Genomic DNA, 18,559 nt, shown 5'->3' on the forward strand with positions numbered 1-18,559 from the left:
CTGCGCCAAGTAATTTTACAATGAAGAAAGTATTTTTACTCACGGCTTTTTCTTCGCTCCGGCGATCGTAATGTGATTGACAGGAAATGGGTGTTACTGGGCGGAAACAGGCCGTTTTATGGGCGTGTGGGAAAAAACGCTACAGTTTCCGGAAAAAACGCAGGAGTGGCCGGAGAAACGGGGGAGTGTCTGGGCGAACTCTGGGAGTGTTTGTGACGTCAAACCAGGAACGACAAGCACTGAACTGATCGCAGATGCCGAGTAAGTCTGAAGCTACTCTGAAACTGCTAAGTAGTTTGTAATCGCAATATTGCGAATACATCGGTCGCAATTTTAAGAAGCTAAGATTCACTCCCAGTAGGCGGCGGCTTAGCGTGTGTAACTCTGCTAAAATCGCCTTGCGAGCGATCAACTCGGAATGAGGGCCATGGTTTGATATTTGATGGTGCTTCAGTATTAGGCAGCCTTCCGCCCTCCCATGTTCATCTGAAAAGATGTGGTCTCCCTGCAGTTGTTGTCCCCAGATGAGAGTTCCCTTGTGCTGCCTCAGTTGAATCTCCTTTACTTGACAGAGATGTGCCTGAGCAGCGGCCCTCACCAGCCCTATCCCAAATCATACTTATTTTGCATAGGAGATACCATGGTCATGAAGATTGTTCTCCCAGGGTGAGGTTCATTCATTGCATTCTGGGTATGCTGACCCCTGTGATTTTCCCAAATGTGGGAAATTCGACTGCATTATTTGTGGTAGTGGGGGACTGTGTTTGTGCTTTCCTCTGGTCAGCTCTGGTAAAAGTCAGATTTCTTTGTCTCAGATCTTCCTCTAGCCTTGTTCTTCTTTCGAGAGTTCCCTTGTGCTGCTTCAGTTGGATCTCCTTCACTTCACAGGGGGGAACCCGAGCAGCGACCCTCCCCAGCTCTAGCCCAACTCCTACTTACCTGCCAGGTGAGATACTATGATCATGAAGGTGCTTCTCCCAGGGCAAGGCTCAACCATTGCACTCTGGGTGTGCTGCTCCTGCGATTTCCCCAAATGTGGGAAACTTGACTGCATAATTTGTGTTTCCCCTCGTCGGCTCTCGTATAATTCAGATCTCTTTGTCTCAGGTCTCTCTCCAGCCTAGTTTGCTGTCTGTTTCCACTTCTCTTTTCTTGAGCCGCTCCCTTCTATGCCCTTGCGCACTATCCTGACTTCTCCCGTCTGCTTACTTCGTGCCTTCCAACGCACAATGCGAACTACAGGTAGTGCTGCAGGGCCCACACCCTTTTACTTGCCTTACAGAGTAGCTCTGGAGCAGTTACAGTGCCCAGCTGCTGCAAGAAATCAGCTTGAATGCTTCAGGGGCTGGGGCATAGCCAACATGAGCCCCACACCGAAGGAGGGAGGAGGTGTGTAATGCAAACTAGGGGTCATCCAAGCGCTGCAAAAGGCCGCCATGCCCTGCACGCCCCTTTTCTCTTTTCATATGCAGACGAGGGTTGAAGCCAACTTTGACCCACTGCTTGGATGACATCACCATATGCAAATCCATCTGCTGCAGGCCTTCCCCCAGGAATGCTTGCACTAGTTGTTGCATTTGGTTTGTTGTTTGGGGGTGCTTCAGTATTAGGCAGCCTTCTGCCCTCACATGTTCATCTGAAAATATGTGTTCTCCCTGCTGTTGTTGTCCCCAGATGAGAGTTCCCTTGTGCTGCCTCAGTTGAATCTCCTTTACTTGACAGAGATGTGCCTGAGCAGCGGCCCTCCCCAGCCCTATCCCAAATCATACTTATTTTGCATAGGCGATACCATGGTCATGAAGATTGTTCTCCCAGGGTGAGGTTCATTCATTGCATTCTGGGTATGCTGACCCCTGTGATTTCCCCAAATGTGGGAAACTTGACTGCATTATTTGTGGTAGTGGGGGACTGTGTTTGTGCTTTCCTCTGGCCAGCTCTGGAAAAAGTCAGATTTCTTTGTCTCAGCTCTTCCTCTAGCCTTGTTCTTCTTTCGAGAGTTCCCTTGTGCTGCCTCAGTTGGATCTCTTTCACTTGACAGGGGGGTGCCCGAACAGCGACCCTCCCCAGCTCTAGCCCAACTCCTACTTACTTGCCAGGTGAGATACTATGATCATGAAGGTGCTTCTCCCAGGGCAAGGCTCACCCATTGCACTCTGGGTGTGCTGCCCCTGCAATTTCCCCAAATGTGGGAAACTTGACTGCATAATTTGTGTTTCCCTTGGTCGGCTCTCGTATAATTCAGATCTCTTTGTCTCAGGTCTCTCTCCAGCCTAGTTTGCTGTCTGTTTCCACTTCTCTTTTCTTCAGCCGCTCCCTTCTATACCCTTGTGCACTATCCTGACTTCTCCTCCCGTCTGCTTACTTTGTGCCTTCCAATGCACAATGCAAACTACAGGTAGTGCTGCAGGGCCCACACCCTTTTACTTGCCTTACAGAGCAGCTCTGGAGCTGTTACAGTGCCCAGCTGCTGCAAGAAATCAGCTTGAATGCTTCAGGGGATGGGGCATGGCCAACATGAGCCCCACACCAAAGGAGGGTGGAGGTGTTTAATGCGAACTAGGGGTCATCCAAGCACCGCAAAAGGCCACCATGCCCTGCACGCCCCTTTTCTCTTTTCATATGCAGATGAGGGTTGAAGCCAACTTTGACCCACTGCTTGGATGACATCACCGTATGCAAATCCGTCTTCTGCAGAACTTCCCCCAGGAATGCTTGCACTAGTTGTTGCATTTGGTTTGTTGTTTGGGGGTGCTTCAGTATTAGGCAGCCTTCTGCCCTCCCATGTTCATCTGAAAATATGTGTTCTCCCTGCAGTTGTTGTCCCCAGATGAGAGTTCCCTTGTGCTGCCTCAGTTAAATCTCCTTTACTTGACAGAAATGTGCATGAGCAGCGGCCCTCCCCAGCCCTATTCCAAATCATACTTATTTTGCATAGGAGATACCATGGTCATGAAGATTTTTCTCCCAGGGTGAGGTTCATTCATTGCATTTTGGGTATGCTGACCCCTGTGATTTCCCCAAATGTGGGAAACTCAACTGCATTATTTGTGGTAGTGGGGGACTGTGTTTGTGCTTTCCTCTGGTCAGCTCTGGTAAAAGTCAGATTTCTTTGTCTCAGATTTTCCTCTAGCCTTGTTCTTCTTTCGAGAGTTCCCTTGTGCTGCCTTAGTTGGATCTCCTTCACTTTACAGGGGGGTACCCGAGCAGCGACCCTCCCCAGCTCTAGCCCAACTCCTACTTACCTGCCAGGTGAGATACTATGATCATGAAGGTGCTTCTCCCAGGGCAATGCTCACCCATTGCACTCTGGGTGTGCTGCTCCTGCAATTTCCCCAAATGTGGGAAACTTGACTGTATAATTTGTGTTTCCCCTGGTCGGCTCTCGTATAATTCAGATCTCTTTGTCTCAGGTCTCTCTCCAGCCTAGTTTGCTGTCTGTTTCCACTTCTCTTTTCTTGAGCCGCTCCCTTCTATGCCCTTGCGCACTATCCTGACTTCTCCTCCTGTCTGCTTACTTTGTGCCTTCCAACGCACAATGCGAACTACAGGTAGTGCTGCAGGGCCCACACCCTTTTACTTGCCTTACAGAGCAGCTCTGGAGCTGTTACAGTGCCCAGCTGCTGCAAGAAATCAGCTTGAATGCTTCAGGGGCTGGGGCATAGCCAACATGAGCCCCACACCAAAGGAGGGTGGAGGTGTTTAATGCAAACTAGGGGTCAGCCAAGCGCCCCAAAAGGTCACCATGCCCTGCACGCCCCTTTTCTCTTTTCATATGCAGACGAGGGTTGAAGCCAACTTTGACCCACTGCTTGGATGACATCACCATATGCAAATCCATCTGCGGCAGGCCTTCCCCCAGGAATGCTTGCACTAGTTGTTGCATTTGGTTTGTTGTTTGGGGGTGCTTCAGTATTAGGCAGTCTTCTGCCCTCCCATGTTCATCTGAAAATATATGTTCTCCCTGCAGTTGTTGTCCCAAGATGAGAGTTCCCTTGTGCTGCCTCAGTTGAATCTCCTTTACTTGACAGAGATGTGCATGAGCAGCGGCCCTCCCCAGCCCTATTCCAAATCATACTTATTTTGCATAGGAGATACCATGGTCATGAAGATTTTTCTCCCAGGGTGAGGTTCATTCATTGCATTTTGGGTATGCTGACCCCTGTGATTTCCCCAAATGTGGGAAACTTGACTGCATTATTTGTGGTAGTGGGAGACTGTGTTTGTGCTTTCCTCTGGTCAGCTCTGGTAAAAGTCAGATTTCTTTGTCTCAGATCTTCCTCTAGCCTTGTTCTTCTTTCGAGAGTTCCCTTGTGCTGCCTCAGTTGGATCTCCTTCACTTCACAGGGGGGAACCCGAGCAGCGACCCTCCCCAGCTCTAGCCCAACTCCTACTTACCTGCCAGGTGAGATACTATGATCATGAAGGTGCTTCTCCCAGGGCAAGGCTCAACCATTGCACTCTGGGTGTGCTGCTCCTGCGATTTCCCCAAATGTGGGAAACTTGACTGCATAATTTGTGTTTCCCCTCGTCGGCTCTCGTATAATTCAGATCTCTTTGTCTCAGGTCTCTCTCCAGCCTAGTTTGCTGTCTGTTTCCACTTCTCTTTTCTTGAGCCGCTCCCTTCTATGCCCTTGCGCACTATCCTGACTTCTCCCGTCTGCTTACTTCGTGCCTTCCAACGCACAATGCGAACTACAGGTAGTGCTGCAGGGCCCACACCCTTTTACTTGCCTTACAGAGTAGCTCTGGAGCAGTTACAGTGCCCAGCTGCTGCAAGAAATCAGCTTGAATGCTTCAGGGGCTGGGGCATAGCCAACATGAGCCCCACACCGAAGGAGGGTGGAGGTGTGTAATGCGAACTAGGGGTCATCCAAGCGCTGCAAAAGGCCGCCATGCCCTGCACGCCCCTTTTCTCTTTTCATATGCAGACGAGGGTTGAAGCCAACTTTGACCCACTGCTTGGATGACATCACCATATGCAAATCCATCTGCTGCAGGCCTTCCCCCAGGAATGCTTGCATTAGTTGTTGCATTTGGTTTGTTGTTTGGGGGTGCTTCAGTATTAGGCAGCCTTCTGCCCTCACATGTTCATCTGAAAATATGTGTTCTCCCTGCAGTTGTTGTCCCCAGATGAGAGTTCCCTTGTGCTGCCTCAGTTGAATCTCCTTTACTTGACAGAGATGTGCCTGAGCAGCGGCCCTCCCTAGCCCTATCCCAAATCATACTTATTTTGCATAGGCGATACCATGGTCATGAAGATTGTTCTCCCAAGGTGAGGTTCATTCATTGCATTCTGGGTATGCTGACCCCTGTGATTTCCCCAAATGTGGGAAACTCGACTGCATTATTTGTGGTAGTGGGGGACTGTGTTTGTGCTTTCCTCTGGTCAGCTCTGGTAAAAGTCAGATTTCTTTGTCTCAGATCTTCCTCTAGCCTTGTTCTTCTTTCGAGAGTTCCCAGGTGCTGCCTCAGTTGGATCTCCTTCACTTCACAGGGGGGAACCCGAGCAGCGACCCTCCCCAGCTCTAGCCCAACTCCTACTTACCTGCCAGGTGAGATACTATGATCATGAAGGTGCTTCTCCCAGGGCAAGGCTCAACCATTGCACTCTGGGTGTGCTGCTCCTGCGATTTCCCCAAATGTGGGAAACTTGACTGCATAATTTGTGTTTCCCCTCGTCGGCTCTCGTATAATTCAGATCTCTTTGTCTCAGGTCTCTCTCCAGCCTAGTTTGCTGTCTGTTTCCACTTCTCTTTTCTTGAGCCGCTCCCTTCTATGCCCTTGCGCACTATCCTGACTTCTCCCGTCTGCTTACTTCGTGCCTTCCAACGCACAATGCGAACTACAGGTAGTGCTGCAGGGCCCACACCCTTTTACTTGCCTTACAGAGTAGCTCTGGAGCAGTTACAGTGCCCAGCTGCTGCAAGAAATCAGCTTGAATGCTTCAGGGGCTGGGGCATAGCCAACATGAGCCCCACACCGAAGGAGGGTGGAGGTGTGTAATGCGAACTAGGGGTCATCCAAGCGCTGCAAAAGGCCGCCATGCCCTGCACGCCCCTTTTCTCTTTTCATATGCAGACGAGGGTTGAAGCCAACTTTGACCCACTGCTTGGATGACATCACCATATGCAAATCCATCTGCTGCAGGCCTTCCCCCAGGAATGCTTGCATTAGTTGTTGCATTTGGTTTGTTGTTTGGGGGTGCTTCAGTATTAGGCAGCCTTCTGCCCTCACATGTTCATCTGAAAATATGTGTTCTCCCTGCAGTTGTTGTCCCCAGATGAGAGTTCCCTTGTGCTGCCTCAGTTGAATCTCCTTTACTTGACAGAGATGTGCCTGAGCAGCGGCCCTCCATAGCCCTATCCCAAATCATACTTATTTTGCATAGGCGATACCATGGTCATGAAGATTGTTCTCCCAAGGTGAGGTTCATTCATTGCATTCTGGGTATGCTGACCCCTGTGATTTCCCCAAATGTGGGAAACTCGACTGCATTATTTGTGGTAGTGGGGGACTGTGTTTGTGCTTTCCTCTGGTCAGCTCTGGAAAAAGTCAGATTTCTTTGTCTCAGATCTTCCTCTAGCCTTGTTCTTCTTTCGAGAGTTCCCTTGTGCTGCCTCAGTTGGATCTCTTTCACTTGACAGGGGGGTGCCCGAACAGCGACCCTCCCCAGCTCTAGCCCAACTCCTACTTACCTGCCAGGTGAGATACTATGATCATGAAGGTGCTTCTCCCAGGGCAAGGCTCACCCATTGCACTCTGGGTGTGCTGCCCCTGCAATTTCCCCAAATGTGGGAAACTTGACTGCATAATTTGTGTTTCCCCTGGTCGGCTCTCGTATAATTCAGATCTCTTTGTCTCAGGTCTCTCTCCAGCCTAGTTTGCTGTCTGTTTCCACTTCTCTTTTCTTCAGCCGCTCCCTTCTATACCCTTGTGCACTATCCTGACTTCTCCTCCCGTCTGCTTACTTTGTGCCTTCCAAGGCACAATGCAAACTACAGGTAGTGCTGCAGGGCCCACACCCTTTTACTTGCCTTACAGAGCAGCTCTGGAGCTGTTACAGTGCCCAGCTGCTGCAAGAAATCAGCTTGAATGCTTCAGGGGATGGGGCATGGCCAACATGAGCCCCACACCAAAGGAGGGTGGAGGTGTTTAATGCGAACTAGGGGTCATCCAAGCACCGCAAAAGGCCGCCATGCCCTGCACGCCCCTTTTCTCTTTTCATATGCAGATGAGGGTTGAAGCCAACTTTGACCCACTGCTTGGATGACATCACCGTATGCAAATCCGTCTTCTGCAGAACTTCCCCCAGGAATGCTTGCACTAGTTGTTGCATTTGGTTTGTTGTTTGGGGGTGCTTCAGTATTATTCAGCCTTCTGCCCTCCCATGTTCATCTGAAAATATGTGTTCTCCCTGCAGTTGTTGTCCCCAGATGAGAGTTCCCTTGTGCTTCCTCAGTTGAATCTCCTTAACTTGACGGGGGAGGGGCTTCCCGAGCTGCCACCCTCCCCAGCCCTATCCCAACTCATACTTATTTTACATATTAGATCTCTTGATCATGAAGATTGTTCTCACAGGGTGAGGTTCATCCATTATATTTTAAAATAGGAAGGTACAAATTACATATTTGAATTGCATCTATGTGCTGGATTCAAATGTCCCCCCCCCCCCTTCCTTTCTCAATTGTGCCCGTCAGCAGCTATTCTAAGGTTGCTGCCAATGGGTGTGACACATTAATTTCTTCTGTGGGGTACACTGGACTCCACAAGGATTCACATTGGGGTGTAGAGTAGGATCTTGATCTGAGGCACCAACCGGCTCAAAGCTTTTGACTGTTCCCAAGAAGCTCAGTGCATTCTCCTCTATAACCCCGCTTCCATGAACAGGGAGCTCAGTTTGTAGTTGGTGCCTTCAGTAGCAGGCCAATTAACAGGGGCCTGCCTCAGGCAGCCTATTCTTAGCTATTAATTTTGACAAGAAAAGAAGAACTTGTTTTATGAGAATCTACAAGGGCTGCAGCAGGCTAGGTCTAATAGACATCTTTACTGCAGCTTCATCACTCCCAGCGGCGCTGTATACTCCCGTGCCCTGGTTGCTGGGTCACTGCAGCGGAGGCTCCGGTTTCATCCTAAGGTCAGTCACACACACACCACCCTTCCGGATCACGAGGCCGCTGATGAAGGGGAGCGAGGCCGTAGGGGGTGGGCCGTGTGCGCACTGCGGTGGACACTGATTACTGGGCAGCCGCTCCACTAGCCACCAGGTACAGTTAAGGAGCACAGGTCTGGGGGTTTTTCTCCTATATTAACCCAATTTTGTACTGCCCGCAGCGCATTGTGATAGGTAATAGGGCCTGATTCAGGTTGGATTGCAATCACAATAAGCGATCCAACAGCAAAAATTGCTAAGAGCATACGCATGTGCCTGCATTTTCTGCGGCACCCCGCAGAGAATGTGATCGCCTCTGCCTGTCAATCGGGGCGGGGAAGGGGGGGAGAGGTGGGTCAGCAACACTCCATTTCCAAGTCAGGGATGGAGCGGTGCGGGGGCAAGGCTTCAAAATGGGGTCTGCAACGGAGGAGACACAGGGGGCGTGGTCACAGCGGCTGTATGACATCACATTCAGCCGCTGTGATCACAAAAATGGTGGCGGCTTCCTGCGCGCACATACAGTCTGCACCAGCAGGAGGCTACACCATTTTTTATGATCACGCTGAACTGCAGTGCGACTGCAATTACAGCATGGTCAAGAAGGGAGGCGTCATGCTGGGTGGCCATGCCCTGTCACTGTGCAGGAGCCAGCACCGCTCACACACTAGTCCCCGGGTGCAGCCCCCAACCCCCGGGACACCCGGAGCAACAAAATGTAGATTTAGGCCACCAGGCCACGCCCCTACCTATGAAACCATGCCTCCTTTTTACCATTGCGGTGCTTATCTGCGCGCACTGCATTACAATCTCCCTCGCCACCTCTCTGGGTGTCACCAGTGATAGTGACACCTCTGCCATGCTTGTAGCAGCTGGTCCTAAGTAGTGATGAGCGAGGTTCGGTTTTACTCGGTTTTACTCGGTTTTACTCGGTTCTCAAAACGGCATCTTATTGGCTATCCAAAACACGTGACATCCGTGAGCCAATAAGATGCCGTTTTGAGAACCGAGTAAAACCGAGTAAAACCGAGTAAAACCGAATCCGCTCATCACTAGTCCTAAGATCTACGCCTCAAACCCTGAGTGTTTGCCCTTGTGACTTGTTGATCATCATAGCGAAGCAGATGCTTACAGAAAACTGCAGGGGTTTAGATTGAAAATAAAAAAAATGATGGGTATAAGGTAGAGAGGAGCGGGTTCGGTTCTCCGAGAACCGAATTCCCCACGAACTCCACGTGGTTTACACTGGTCCGAGGCAGGCTCGGTTGTTCCCGCCTGACTCGGAAAACCTGAACAAGGGAAAATGTCATCATCCCGCTGTCGGATTCTCGCGAGATTCGGATTCCATATAAAGAGCTGCGCGTTGCTGCCATTTTTACTCGTGCATTGAAGAGAGAGCGGAGAGGACGTGGCTATGTTCTCTCAGTGGAAATCTCAATATCAGTGCTCAGTATCAGTGGTTACTTATTGCTGCTCAGTAATACTAGTAGTGTGTCTCTCCTGCTCAGTGTCAGTTCTCAGTAGTATCCTCATCAGTGCTCAGTATCACTGCTCATTGTCTTGTGCTGCATTGTGGTGCTCAGCATACTACAGTACATTACTAATAGTCCAGTGCTGCATCTTGCTGCTCAGTGTCAGTTCTAGTATCCTCATCAGTGCTCACTATCACTGCTCATTGCATTGTGGTGTTCTGTATACTACAATAACATAGTAATATAGTAACATAGTTTTTGAGGTTGAATAGAGGCAAATTGCCCATCGTGTTCAACCTGTTTTAAGTTGTGATGATTCTACATACTTGCTGAATAATGTTTTATGACTAGTTAGCTACTATAACTCATGTTACCCCCGGATTAACCATGTTGATATTTTAAGTATTATAACCTTGGATAGCTTTTTCATTCAGAAATGTATCCATTCCTTTTTTAAATCCAATTACAGAGTCCGCCATTACCACCTTCCCTGGCAGGGAATTCCACATCCTGATTGCCCTAACAGTGAAGAAACCTTTCCTCCATTGCGTTCTGAACTTTCCTCCAGTCGCAGCGAGTGACCACGTGTTCTTTTAATAAATAATTCCTCTGATAACTCTTTGTTATGTATCTTTACATATTTGAAGATATTAATAATATCTCCTCTTAGGCACCTCTTTTCTAGTGTATAAATATTCAGCCTAGTAAGTCTTTCCTTATAGTCCAGTACTTTTAGGCCTTTAATCAATTTAGTCTTCAGGATCTCTTACACTTCCATGAGCAGCAGAGTAGTGCAATGGAAGCATGCTGGGCCCATAACCCAGAGGTTGATTGATCGAAACTATCCTCTGCTATGTGCATTTTTTTTTTATAATTAAAGTAATCAAAAACTGGGATTGATATTTTGGCTCTTTTATTTTTACTTAAAGTACAATAACTTTTATCATTTTAATTTGTTTTAATAGTATATTGACAGCATTGTTTTCTTTAAAAAATCCACTTAATTTTCTTTACCCTATTACTGAAATGGTAATTGACAAAAACAAACTACATTGTCACCAGAAGAGCAATGCAAAATGTACAAGTGATATATGAAAATCATCTTCCATCTTGAATTTCAATGATGCATTGGGACAACAATTTGTGAGAAACATCTTCACCCATAAAGAAAGATTTTCTTAATTCCTTACCTGTGTGCTGATTAGATATCACCTTGTTTTCACATTAAACAGACTTCCCCATGAGGAAGCAGCAAGGATGCAGTGACGTTTCCTGGTGTCAACCTGTATTATTTCAGTAGACATTGAAATGAGGATGCATCTTTGATGCCTTTCCAATGAAGCAAGTTTATTTCAGTAATAGGTGAAAAACCATTCCTACAAAGGTGTTAATCAGAGACTTGGCTTTGTGGACACTTTTCAGAGAGCAAATTTGTTAGCATAAACATAAAATCAGAAAATGAAGAGCTGTTTAATCACTCAATTGGACTTTTCTGCCAGCATATTTTTTTTTCTCTGCAACCCACTGCTAAATTGTGCTTCCTAACTGTTTTTTTATAAAATCACTTAATCAAATCTAACTCTGATTACATCAGAGAAGGCCAGGTACCCTACACCATAAGGGTTTTTTTTGAAATTTTGACTTGTCTACTTAAAGATCACCAAAATCTGATTACAAGGTCAATTACATCCCTGGGTGGGATTGAACCACCAACCTTTTGGTTAATAGCCAAACATGCTAACCGATTGCGCCACAGAGACACCTTGCAAAAGTCAATACTGACAAAGGCTAATAATCATTCATCTAGAACGTTTCCTAGAAAAACTTTAAAAAGTCAATAATCTGGAGAATTTTTGTAAGAAACACATTGGTACTTTCCCATGATGAGTGAGTGCTTCAGGATTTCTTGCACTTACATGGGCTATTAACCAAAAGGTTGGTGGTTCAATCCCACCCAGGGATGTAATTGACCTTGTCATCAGATTTTGGTGATCTTTAAGTAGACAAGTCAAAATTTCAAACCCCCTCTTATGGTGTAGGGTACCTGGCCTTCTCTGACGTAATCAGAGTTAGATTTAATTAAGTGATTTTATAAAAAACAGCTAGGAAGCACAATTTAGCAGTGGGTTGCAGAGAAAAAAATAACATTTTAAACCTACCGGTAATTTTTTTTTCTCGTAGTCCGTAGAGGATGATGGGGACTCCGTAAGGACCATGGGGGATAGACGGGCTCCGCAGCAGACATGGGCACTTTAAGAAAGACTTTAGATCTGGGTGTGCACTGGCTCCTCCCTCTATGCCCCTCCTCCATACCTCAGTTAGAGAAACTGTGCCCAGAGGAGACGGACAGTACGAGGAAAGGATTTTTGTTAATCCAAGGTCAAGATTCATACCAGCCACACCAATCACACCGTATAACTTGTGATATACTACCCAGTTAACAGTATGAAAACAACATAGCATCAGTCCAAGACCGATGAAAACTAACATATAACCCTTATGTAAGCAATAACTATATACAAGTCTTGCAGAAGTAGACCGCACTTGGGACGGGCACCCAGCATCCTCTACGGACTACGAGAAAAAGATTTACCGGTAGGTTTAAAATCTTATTTTCTCTTACGTCCTAGAGGATGCTGGGGACTCCGTAAGGACCATGGGGATTATACCAAAGCTCCCAAACGGGCAGGAGAGTGCGGATGACTCTGCAGCACCGATTGAGCAAACAGGAGGTCCTCCTCAGCCAGGGTATCAAACTTATAGAACTTTGCAAAGGTGTTTGAACCAACTTTGACCCACTGCTTGGATGACATCACCATATGCAAATCCATCTGCGGCAGGCCTTCCCCCAGGAATGCTTGCACTAGTTGTTGCATTTGGTTTGTTGTTTGGGGGTGCTTCAGTATTAGGCAGCCTTCTGCCCTCCCATGTTCATCTGAAAATATGTGTTCTCCCTGCAGTTGTTGTCCCCAGATGAGAGTTCCCTTGTGCTGCCTCAGTTGAATCTCCTTTACTTGACAGAGATGTGCCTGAGCAGCGGCCCTCCCCAGCCCTATCCCAAATCATACTTATTTTGCATAGGAGATACCATGGTCATGAAGATTGTTCTCCCAGGGTTAGGTTCATTCATTGCATTCTGGGTATGCTGACCCCTGTGATTTCCCCAAATGTGGGAAACTCAACTGCATTATTTGTGGTAGTGGGGGACTGTGTTTGTGCTTTCCTCTGGTCAGCTCTGGTAAAAGTCAGATTTCTTTGTCTCAGATCTTCCTCTAGCCTTGTTCTTCTTTCGAGAGTTCCCTTGTGCTGCCTCAGTTGGATCTCCTTCACTTGACAGGGGGGTGCCCGAGCAGCGACCCTCCCCAGCTCTAGCCCAACTCCTACTTACCTGCCAGGTGAGATACTATGATCATGAAGATGCTTCTCCCAGGGCAAGGCTCACCCATTGCACTCTGGGTGTGCTGCCCCTGCGATTTCCCCAAATGTGGGAAACTTGACTGCATAATTTGTGTTTCCCCTGGTCGGCTCTCATATAATTCAGATCTCTTTGTCTCAGGTCGCTCTCCAGCCTAGTTTGCTGTCTGTTTCCACTACTTTTTCTTGAGCCCCTCCCTTCTATACCCTTGTGCACTATCCTGACTTCTCCCGTCTGCTTACTTTGTGCCTTCCAACGCACAATGCAAACTACAGGTAGTGCTGCAGGGCCCACACCCTTTTACTTGCTTTACAGAGCAGCTCTGGAGCTGTTACAGTGCCCAGCTGCTGCAAGAAATCAGCTTGAATGCTCCAGGGGCTGGGGCATAGCCAACATGAGCCCCACACCGAAGGAGGGTGGAGGTGTTTAATGCGAACTAGGGGTCATCCAAGCGCCGCAAAAGGCCGCCATGCCCTGCACACCCCTTTATTCTTTTCATATGCAGACGAGGGTTGAAGCCAACTTTGACCCACTGCTTGGATGACATCACCATATTCAAATCCATCTGCTGCAGGCCTTCCCCCAGGAATGCTTGCACTAGTTGTTGCATTTGGTTTGTTGTTTGCGGGTGCTTCAGTATTAGGCAGCCTTCTGCCCTCCCATGTTCATCTGAAAATATGTGTTCTCCCTGCAGTTGTTGTCCCCAGATGAGAGTTCCCTTGTGCTGCCTCAGTTGAATCTCCTTTACTTGACAGAGATGTGCCTGAGCAGCGGCCCTCCCCAGCCCTATCCCAAATCATACTTATTTTGCATAGGAGATACCATGGTCATGAAGATTGTTCTCCCAGGGTTAGGTTCATTCATTGCATTCTGGGTATGCTGACCCCTGTGATTTCCCCAAATGTGGGAAACTCAACTGCATTATTTGTGGTAGTGGGGGACTGTGTTTGTGCTTTCCTCTGGTCAGCTCTGGTAAAAGTCAGATTTCTTTGTCTCAGATCTTCCTCTAGCCTTGTTCTTCTTTCGAGAGTTCCCTTGTGCTGCCTCAGTTGGATCTCCTTCACTTGACAGGGGGGTGCCCGAGCAGCGACCCTCCCCAGCTCTAGCCCAACTCCTACTTACCTGCCAGGTGAGATACTATGATCATGAAGATGCTTCTCCCAGGGCAAGGCTCACCCATTGCACTCTGGGTGTGCTGCCCCTGCGATTTCCCCAAATGTGGGAAACTTGACTGCATAATTTGTGTTTCCCCTGGTCGGCTCTCATATAATTCAGATCTCTTTGTCTCAGGTCTCTCTCCAGCCTAGTTTGCTGTCTGTTTCCACTTCTTTTTTCTTGAGCCCCTCCCTTCTATACCCTTGTGCACTATCCTGACTTCTCCCGTCTGCTTACTTTGTGCCTTCCAACGCACAATGCAAACTACAGGTAGTGCTGCAGGGCCCACACCCTTTTACTTGCTTTACAGAGCAGCTCTGGAGCTGTTACAGTGCCCAGCTGCTGCAAGAAATCAGCTTGAATGCTTCAGGGGCTGGGGCATAGCCAACATGAGCCCCACACCGAAGGAGGGTGGAGGTGTTTAATGCGAACTAGGGGTCATCCAAGCGCCGCAAAAGGCCGCCATGCCCTGCACACCCCTTTTTTCTTTTCATATGCAGACGAGGGTTGAAGCCAACTTTGACCCACTGCTTGGATGACATCACCATATGCAAATCCATCTGCTGCAGGCCTTCCCCCAGGAATGCTTGCACTAGTAGTTGCATTTGGTTTGTTGTTTGGGGGTGCTTCAGTTTTAGGCAGCCTTCTGCCCTCCCATGTTCATCTGAAAATATGTGTTCTCCCTGCAGTTGTTGTCCCCAGATGAGAGTTCCCTTGTGCTGCCTCAGTTGAATCTCTTTTACTTGACAGAGATGTGCCTGAGCAGCGGCCCTCCCCAGCCCTATCCCAAATCATACTTATTTTGCATAGGAGATACCATGGTCATGAAGATTGTTCTCCCAGGGTTAGGTTCATTCATTGCATTCTGGGTATGCTGACCCCTGTGATTTCCCCAAATGTGGGAAACTCAACTGCATTATTTGTGGTAGTGGGGGACTGTGTTTGTGCTTTCCTCTGGTCAGCTCTGGTAAAAGTCAGATTTCTTTGTCTCAGATCTTCCTCTAGCCTTGTTCTTCTTTCGAGAGTTCCCTTGTGCTGCCTCAGTTGGATCTCCTTCACTTGACAGGGGGGTGCCCGAGCAGCGACCCTCCCCAGCTCTAGCCCAACTCCTACTTACCTGCCAGGTGAGATACTATGATCATGAAGATGCTTCTCCCAGGGCAAGGCTCACCCATTGCACTCTGGGTGTGCTGCCCCTGCGATTTCCCCAAATGTGGGAAACTTGACTGCATAATTTGTGTTTCCCCTGGTCGGCTCTCATATAATTCAGATTTCTTTGTCTCAGGTCTCTCTCCAGCCTAGTTTGCTGTCTGTTTCAACTTCTTTTTTCTTGAGCCCCTCCATCTATACCCTTGTGCACTATCCTGACTTCTCCCGTCTGCTTACTTTGTGCCTTCCAACGCACAATGCAAACTACAGGTAGTGCTGCAGGGCCCACACCCTTTTACTTGCTTTACAGAGCAGCTCTGGAGCTGTTACAGTGCCCAGCTGCTGCAAGAAATCAGCTTGAATGCTTCAGGGGCTGGGGCATAGCCAACATGAGCCCCACACCGAAGGAGGGTGGAGGTGTTTAATGCGAACTAGGGGTCATCCAAGCGCCGCAAAAGACCGCCATGCCCTGCACACCCCTTTTTTCTTTTCATATGCAGACGAGGGTTGAAGCCAACTTTGACCCACTGCTTGGATGACATCACCATATGCAAATCCATCTGCTGCAGGCCTTCCCCCAGGAATGCTTGCACTAGTAGTTGCATTTGGTTTGTTGTTTGGGGGTGCTTCAGTTTTAGGCAGCCTTCTGCCCTCCCATGTTCATCTGAAAATATGTGTTCTCCCTGCAGTTGTTGTCCCCAGATGAGAGTTCCCTTGTGCTGCCTCAGTTGAATCTCCTTTACTTGACAGAGATGTGCCTGAGCAGCGGCCCTCCCCAGCCCTATCCCAAATCATACTTATTTTGCATAGGAGATACCATGGTCATGAAGATTGTTCTCCCAGGGTGAGGTTCATTCATTGCATTCTGGGTATGCTGACCCCTGTGATTTCCCCAAATGTGGGAAACTCGACTGCATTATTTGTGGTAGTGGGGGACTGTGTTTGTGCTTTCCTCTGGTCAGCTCTGGTAAAAGTCAGATTTCTTTGTCTCAGATCTTCCTCTAGCCTTGTTCTTCTTTCGAGAGTTCCCTTGTGCTGCCTCAGTTGGATCTCCTTCACTTGACAGGGGGTGTCCAAGCAGCAATCCTCCACAGCTCTAGCCCAACTCCTACTTACCTGCCAGGTGAGATACTATGATCTTCACTGTTAGGGCAATCAGGATGTGGAATTCCCTGCCAGGGAAGGTGGTAATGGTGGACTCTGTAATTGGATTTAAAAAAGGAATGGATACATTTCTGAATGAAAAAGCTATCCAAGGTTATAATACTTAAAATATCAACATGGTTAATCCGGGGGTAACATGAGTTGTAGTAGTTAACTAGTCATAAAACATTATTCAGCAAGTATGTAGAATCATCACAACTTAAAACAGGTTGAACACGATGGGCAATTTGCCTCTTTTCAACCTCAAAAACTATATTACTATATGTTACTATATTACTATGTTACTGTAGTATACAGAACACCACAATGTAATGAGCAGTGATAGTGAGCACTGATGAGGATACTAGAACTGACACTGAGCAGCAAGATGCAGCACTGGACTATTAGTAATGTACTGTAGTATGCTGAGCACCACAATGCAGCACAAGACAATGAGCAGTGATACTGAGCACTGATGAGGATACTACTGAGAACTGACACTGAGCAGGAGAGACACACTACTAGTATTACTGAGCAGCAATAAGTAACCACTGATACTGAGCACTGATATTGAGATTTCCACTGAGAGAACATAGCCACGTCCTCTCCACTCTCTCTTCAATGCACGAGTAAAAATGGCGGCAACGCGCAGCTCTTTATATGAAATCCGAATCTCGCGAGAATCCGACAGCGGGATGATGACATTTTCCCTTGTTCAGGTTTTCCGAGTCAGGCGGGAACAACCGAGCCTGCCTCGGACCAGTGTAAACCACGTGGAGTTCGTGGGGAATTCGGTTCTCGGAGAACCGAACCCGCTCCTCTCTACCTTATACCCATCATTTTTTTTATTTTCAATCTAAGCCCCTGCAGTTTTCTGTAAGCATCTGCTTCGCTATGATGATCAACAAGTCACAAGGGCAAACACTCAGGGCTTGAGGCGTAGATCTTAGGACCAGCTGCTACAAGCATGGCAGAGCTGTCACTATCACTGGTGACACCCAGAGAGGTGGCGAAGGAGATTGTAATGCAGTGCGCGCAGATAAGCAGCGCAATGGTAAAAAGGAGGCATGGTTTCATAGGTAGGGGCGTGGCCTGGTGGCCTGAATCTACATTTTGTTGCTCCGGGTGTCCCGGGGGTTGGGGGCTGCACCCGGGGACTAGTGTGTGAGCGGTGCTGGCTCCTGCACAGTGACAGGACATGGCCACCCAGCATGACGCCTCCCTTCTTGACCATGCTGTAATTGCAGTCGCACTGCAGTTCAGCGTGATCATAAAAAATGGTGTAGCCTTCTGCTGGTGCAGACTGTATGTGCGCGCAGGAAGCCGCCACCATTTTTGTGATCACAGCGGCTGAATGTGATGTCATACAGCCGCTGTGACCACGACCCCTGTGTCTCCTCCGTTGCAGACCCCATTTTGAAGCCTTACCCCCGCACCGCTCCATCCCTGACTTGGAAATGGAGTGTTGCTGACCCACCTCTCCCCCCCTGCCCCGATTGACAGGCAGAGGCGATCGCATTCTCTGCGGGGTGCCGCAGAAAATGCAGGCACATGCGTATGCTCTTAGCAATTTTTGCAGTTGGATCGCTTATTGTGATTGCAACCCAACCTGAATCAGGCCCTATTACCTATCACAATGCGCTGTGGGCAGTACAAAATTGGTTTAATATGGGAGAAAAACCCCCAGACCTGTGCTCCTTAACTGTACCTGGTGGCTTGTGGAGCGGCTGCCCAGTAATCAGTGTCCACGCCAGTGCGCACACGGTCCACCCCCTACGGCCACGCTCCCCTTCATCAGCGGCCTCGTGATCCGGAAGGGCGGTGTGTGTGTGACTGACCTTAGGAAGAAACCGGAGCCTCCGCTGCAGTGATCCAGCAACCAGGGCACGGGAGTATACAGCGCCGCTGGGAGTGATGAAGCTGCAGTAAAGATGTCTATTAGACCTAGCCTGCTGCAGCCCTTGTAGATTCTCATAAAACAAGTTCTTCTTTTCTTGTCAAAATTAATAGCTAAGAATAGGCTGCCTGAGGCAGGCCCCTGTTAAGTGGCCTGCTACTGAAGGCACCAACTACAAA

At 48.4% G+C, this 18,559-nt stretch overlaps 13 non-coding genes and 6 pseudogenes across 13 annotated transcripts; all 19 read left to right on the top strand.

Annotated features, from left to right (window-relative positions):
• Positions 1 to 615: 615 nt before the first annotated feature.
• LOC134988913 (U1 spliceosomal RNA) lies at positions 616 to 779 on the top strand. The gene has a single exon (XR_010194256.1). It is a non-coding gene; the product is annotated as a U1 spliceosomal RNA (small nuclear RNA).
• A 152-nt stretch (positions 780 to 931) lies between these two features.
• Positions 932 to 1,067, top strand: LOC134988876 (U1 spliceosomal RNA; annotated as a pseudogene).
• A 698-nt stretch (positions 1,068 to 1,765) lies between these two features.
• LOC134988934 (U1 spliceosomal RNA) lies at positions 1,766 to 1,929 on the top strand. The gene has a single exon (XR_010194276.1). It is a non-coding gene; the product is annotated as a U1 spliceosomal RNA (small nuclear RNA).
• Positions 1,930 to 2,081: 152 nt separating this feature from the next.
• Positions 2,082 to 2,244, top strand: LOC134988855 (U1 spliceosomal RNA). Its single transcript, XR_010194217.1, has one exon. It is a non-coding gene; the product is annotated as a U1 spliceosomal RNA (small nuclear RNA).
• A 674-nt stretch (positions 2,245 to 2,918) lies between these two features.
• LOC134988899 (U1 spliceosomal RNA) lies at positions 2,919 to 3,082 on the top strand. The gene has a single exon (XR_010194241.1). It is a non-coding gene; the product is annotated as a U1 spliceosomal RNA (small nuclear RNA).
• Positions 3,083 to 3,234: 152 nt separating this feature from the next.
• On the top strand, positions 3,235 to 3,397 carry LOC134988859 (U1 spliceosomal RNA). The gene has a single exon (XR_010194218.1). It is a non-coding gene; the product is annotated as a U1 spliceosomal RNA (small nuclear RNA).
• A 674-nt stretch (positions 3,398 to 4,071) lies between these two features.
• On the top strand, positions 4,072 to 4,235 carry LOC134988821 (U1 spliceosomal RNA). Its single transcript, XR_010194190.1, has one exon. It is a non-coding gene; the product is annotated as a U1 spliceosomal RNA (small nuclear RNA).
• Positions 4,236 to 4,387: 152 nt separating this feature from the next.
• On the top strand, positions 4,388 to 4,523 carry LOC134988878 (U1 spliceosomal RNA; annotated as a pseudogene).
• Positions 4,524 to 5,221: 698 nt separating this feature from the next.
• Positions 5,222 to 5,385, top strand: LOC134988943 (U1 spliceosomal RNA). The gene has a single exon (XR_010194284.1). It is a non-coding gene; the product is annotated as a U1 spliceosomal RNA (small nuclear RNA).
• A 152-nt stretch (positions 5,386 to 5,537) lies between these two features.
• Positions 5,538 to 5,673, top strand: LOC134988879 (U1 spliceosomal RNA; annotated as a pseudogene).
• Positions 5,674 to 6,371: 698 nt separating this feature from the next.
• Positions 6,372 to 6,535, top strand: LOC134988945 (U1 spliceosomal RNA). The gene has a single exon (XR_010194286.1). It is a non-coding gene; the product is annotated as a U1 spliceosomal RNA (small nuclear RNA).
• Positions 6,536 to 6,687: 152 nt separating this feature from the next.
• On the top strand, positions 6,688 to 6,850 carry LOC134988827 (U1 spliceosomal RNA). The gene has a single exon (XR_010194195.1). It is a non-coding gene; the product is annotated as a U1 spliceosomal RNA (small nuclear RNA).
• A 5,835-nt stretch (positions 6,851 to 12,685) lies between these two features.
• Positions 12,686 to 12,849, top strand: LOC134988910 (U1 spliceosomal RNA). The gene has a single exon (XR_010194253.1). It is a non-coding gene; the product is annotated as a U1 spliceosomal RNA (small nuclear RNA).
• Positions 12,850 to 13,001: 152 nt separating this feature from the next.
• LOC134988850 (U1 spliceosomal RNA) lies at positions 13,002 to 13,143 on the top strand (annotated as a pseudogene).
• Positions 13,144 to 13,834: 691 nt separating this feature from the next.
• Positions 13,835 to 13,998, top strand: LOC134988911 (U1 spliceosomal RNA). Its single transcript, XR_010194254.1, has one exon. It is a non-coding gene; the product is annotated as a U1 spliceosomal RNA (small nuclear RNA).
• Positions 13,999 to 14,150: 152 nt separating this feature from the next.
• On the top strand, positions 14,151 to 14,292 carry LOC134988852 (U1 spliceosomal RNA; annotated as a pseudogene).
• Positions 14,293 to 14,984: 692 nt separating this feature from the next.
• On the top strand, positions 14,985 to 15,148 carry LOC134988912 (U1 spliceosomal RNA). Its single transcript, XR_010194255.1, has one exon. It is a non-coding gene; the product is annotated as a U1 spliceosomal RNA (small nuclear RNA).
• Positions 15,149 to 15,300: 152 nt separating this feature from the next.
• On the top strand, positions 15,301 to 15,442 carry LOC134988854 (U1 spliceosomal RNA; annotated as a pseudogene).
• Positions 15,443 to 16,133: 691 nt separating this feature from the next.
• Positions 16,134 to 16,297, top strand: LOC134988944 (U1 spliceosomal RNA). The gene has a single exon (XR_010194285.1). It is a non-coding gene; the product is annotated as a U1 spliceosomal RNA (small nuclear RNA).
• The last annotated feature ends 2,262 nt before the right edge of the window (positions 16,298 to 18,559 follow it).

This window comes from Pseudophryne corroboree, unplaced genomic scaffold (assembly GCF_028390025.1).
Source record: "Pseudophryne corroboree isolate aPseCor3 unplaced genomic scaffold, aPseCor3.hap2 scaffold_1087, whole genome shotgun sequence".
Taxonomy (NCBI): domain Eukaryota; kingdom Metazoa; phylum Chordata; class Amphibia; order Anura; family Myobatrachidae; genus Pseudophryne; species Pseudophryne corroboree.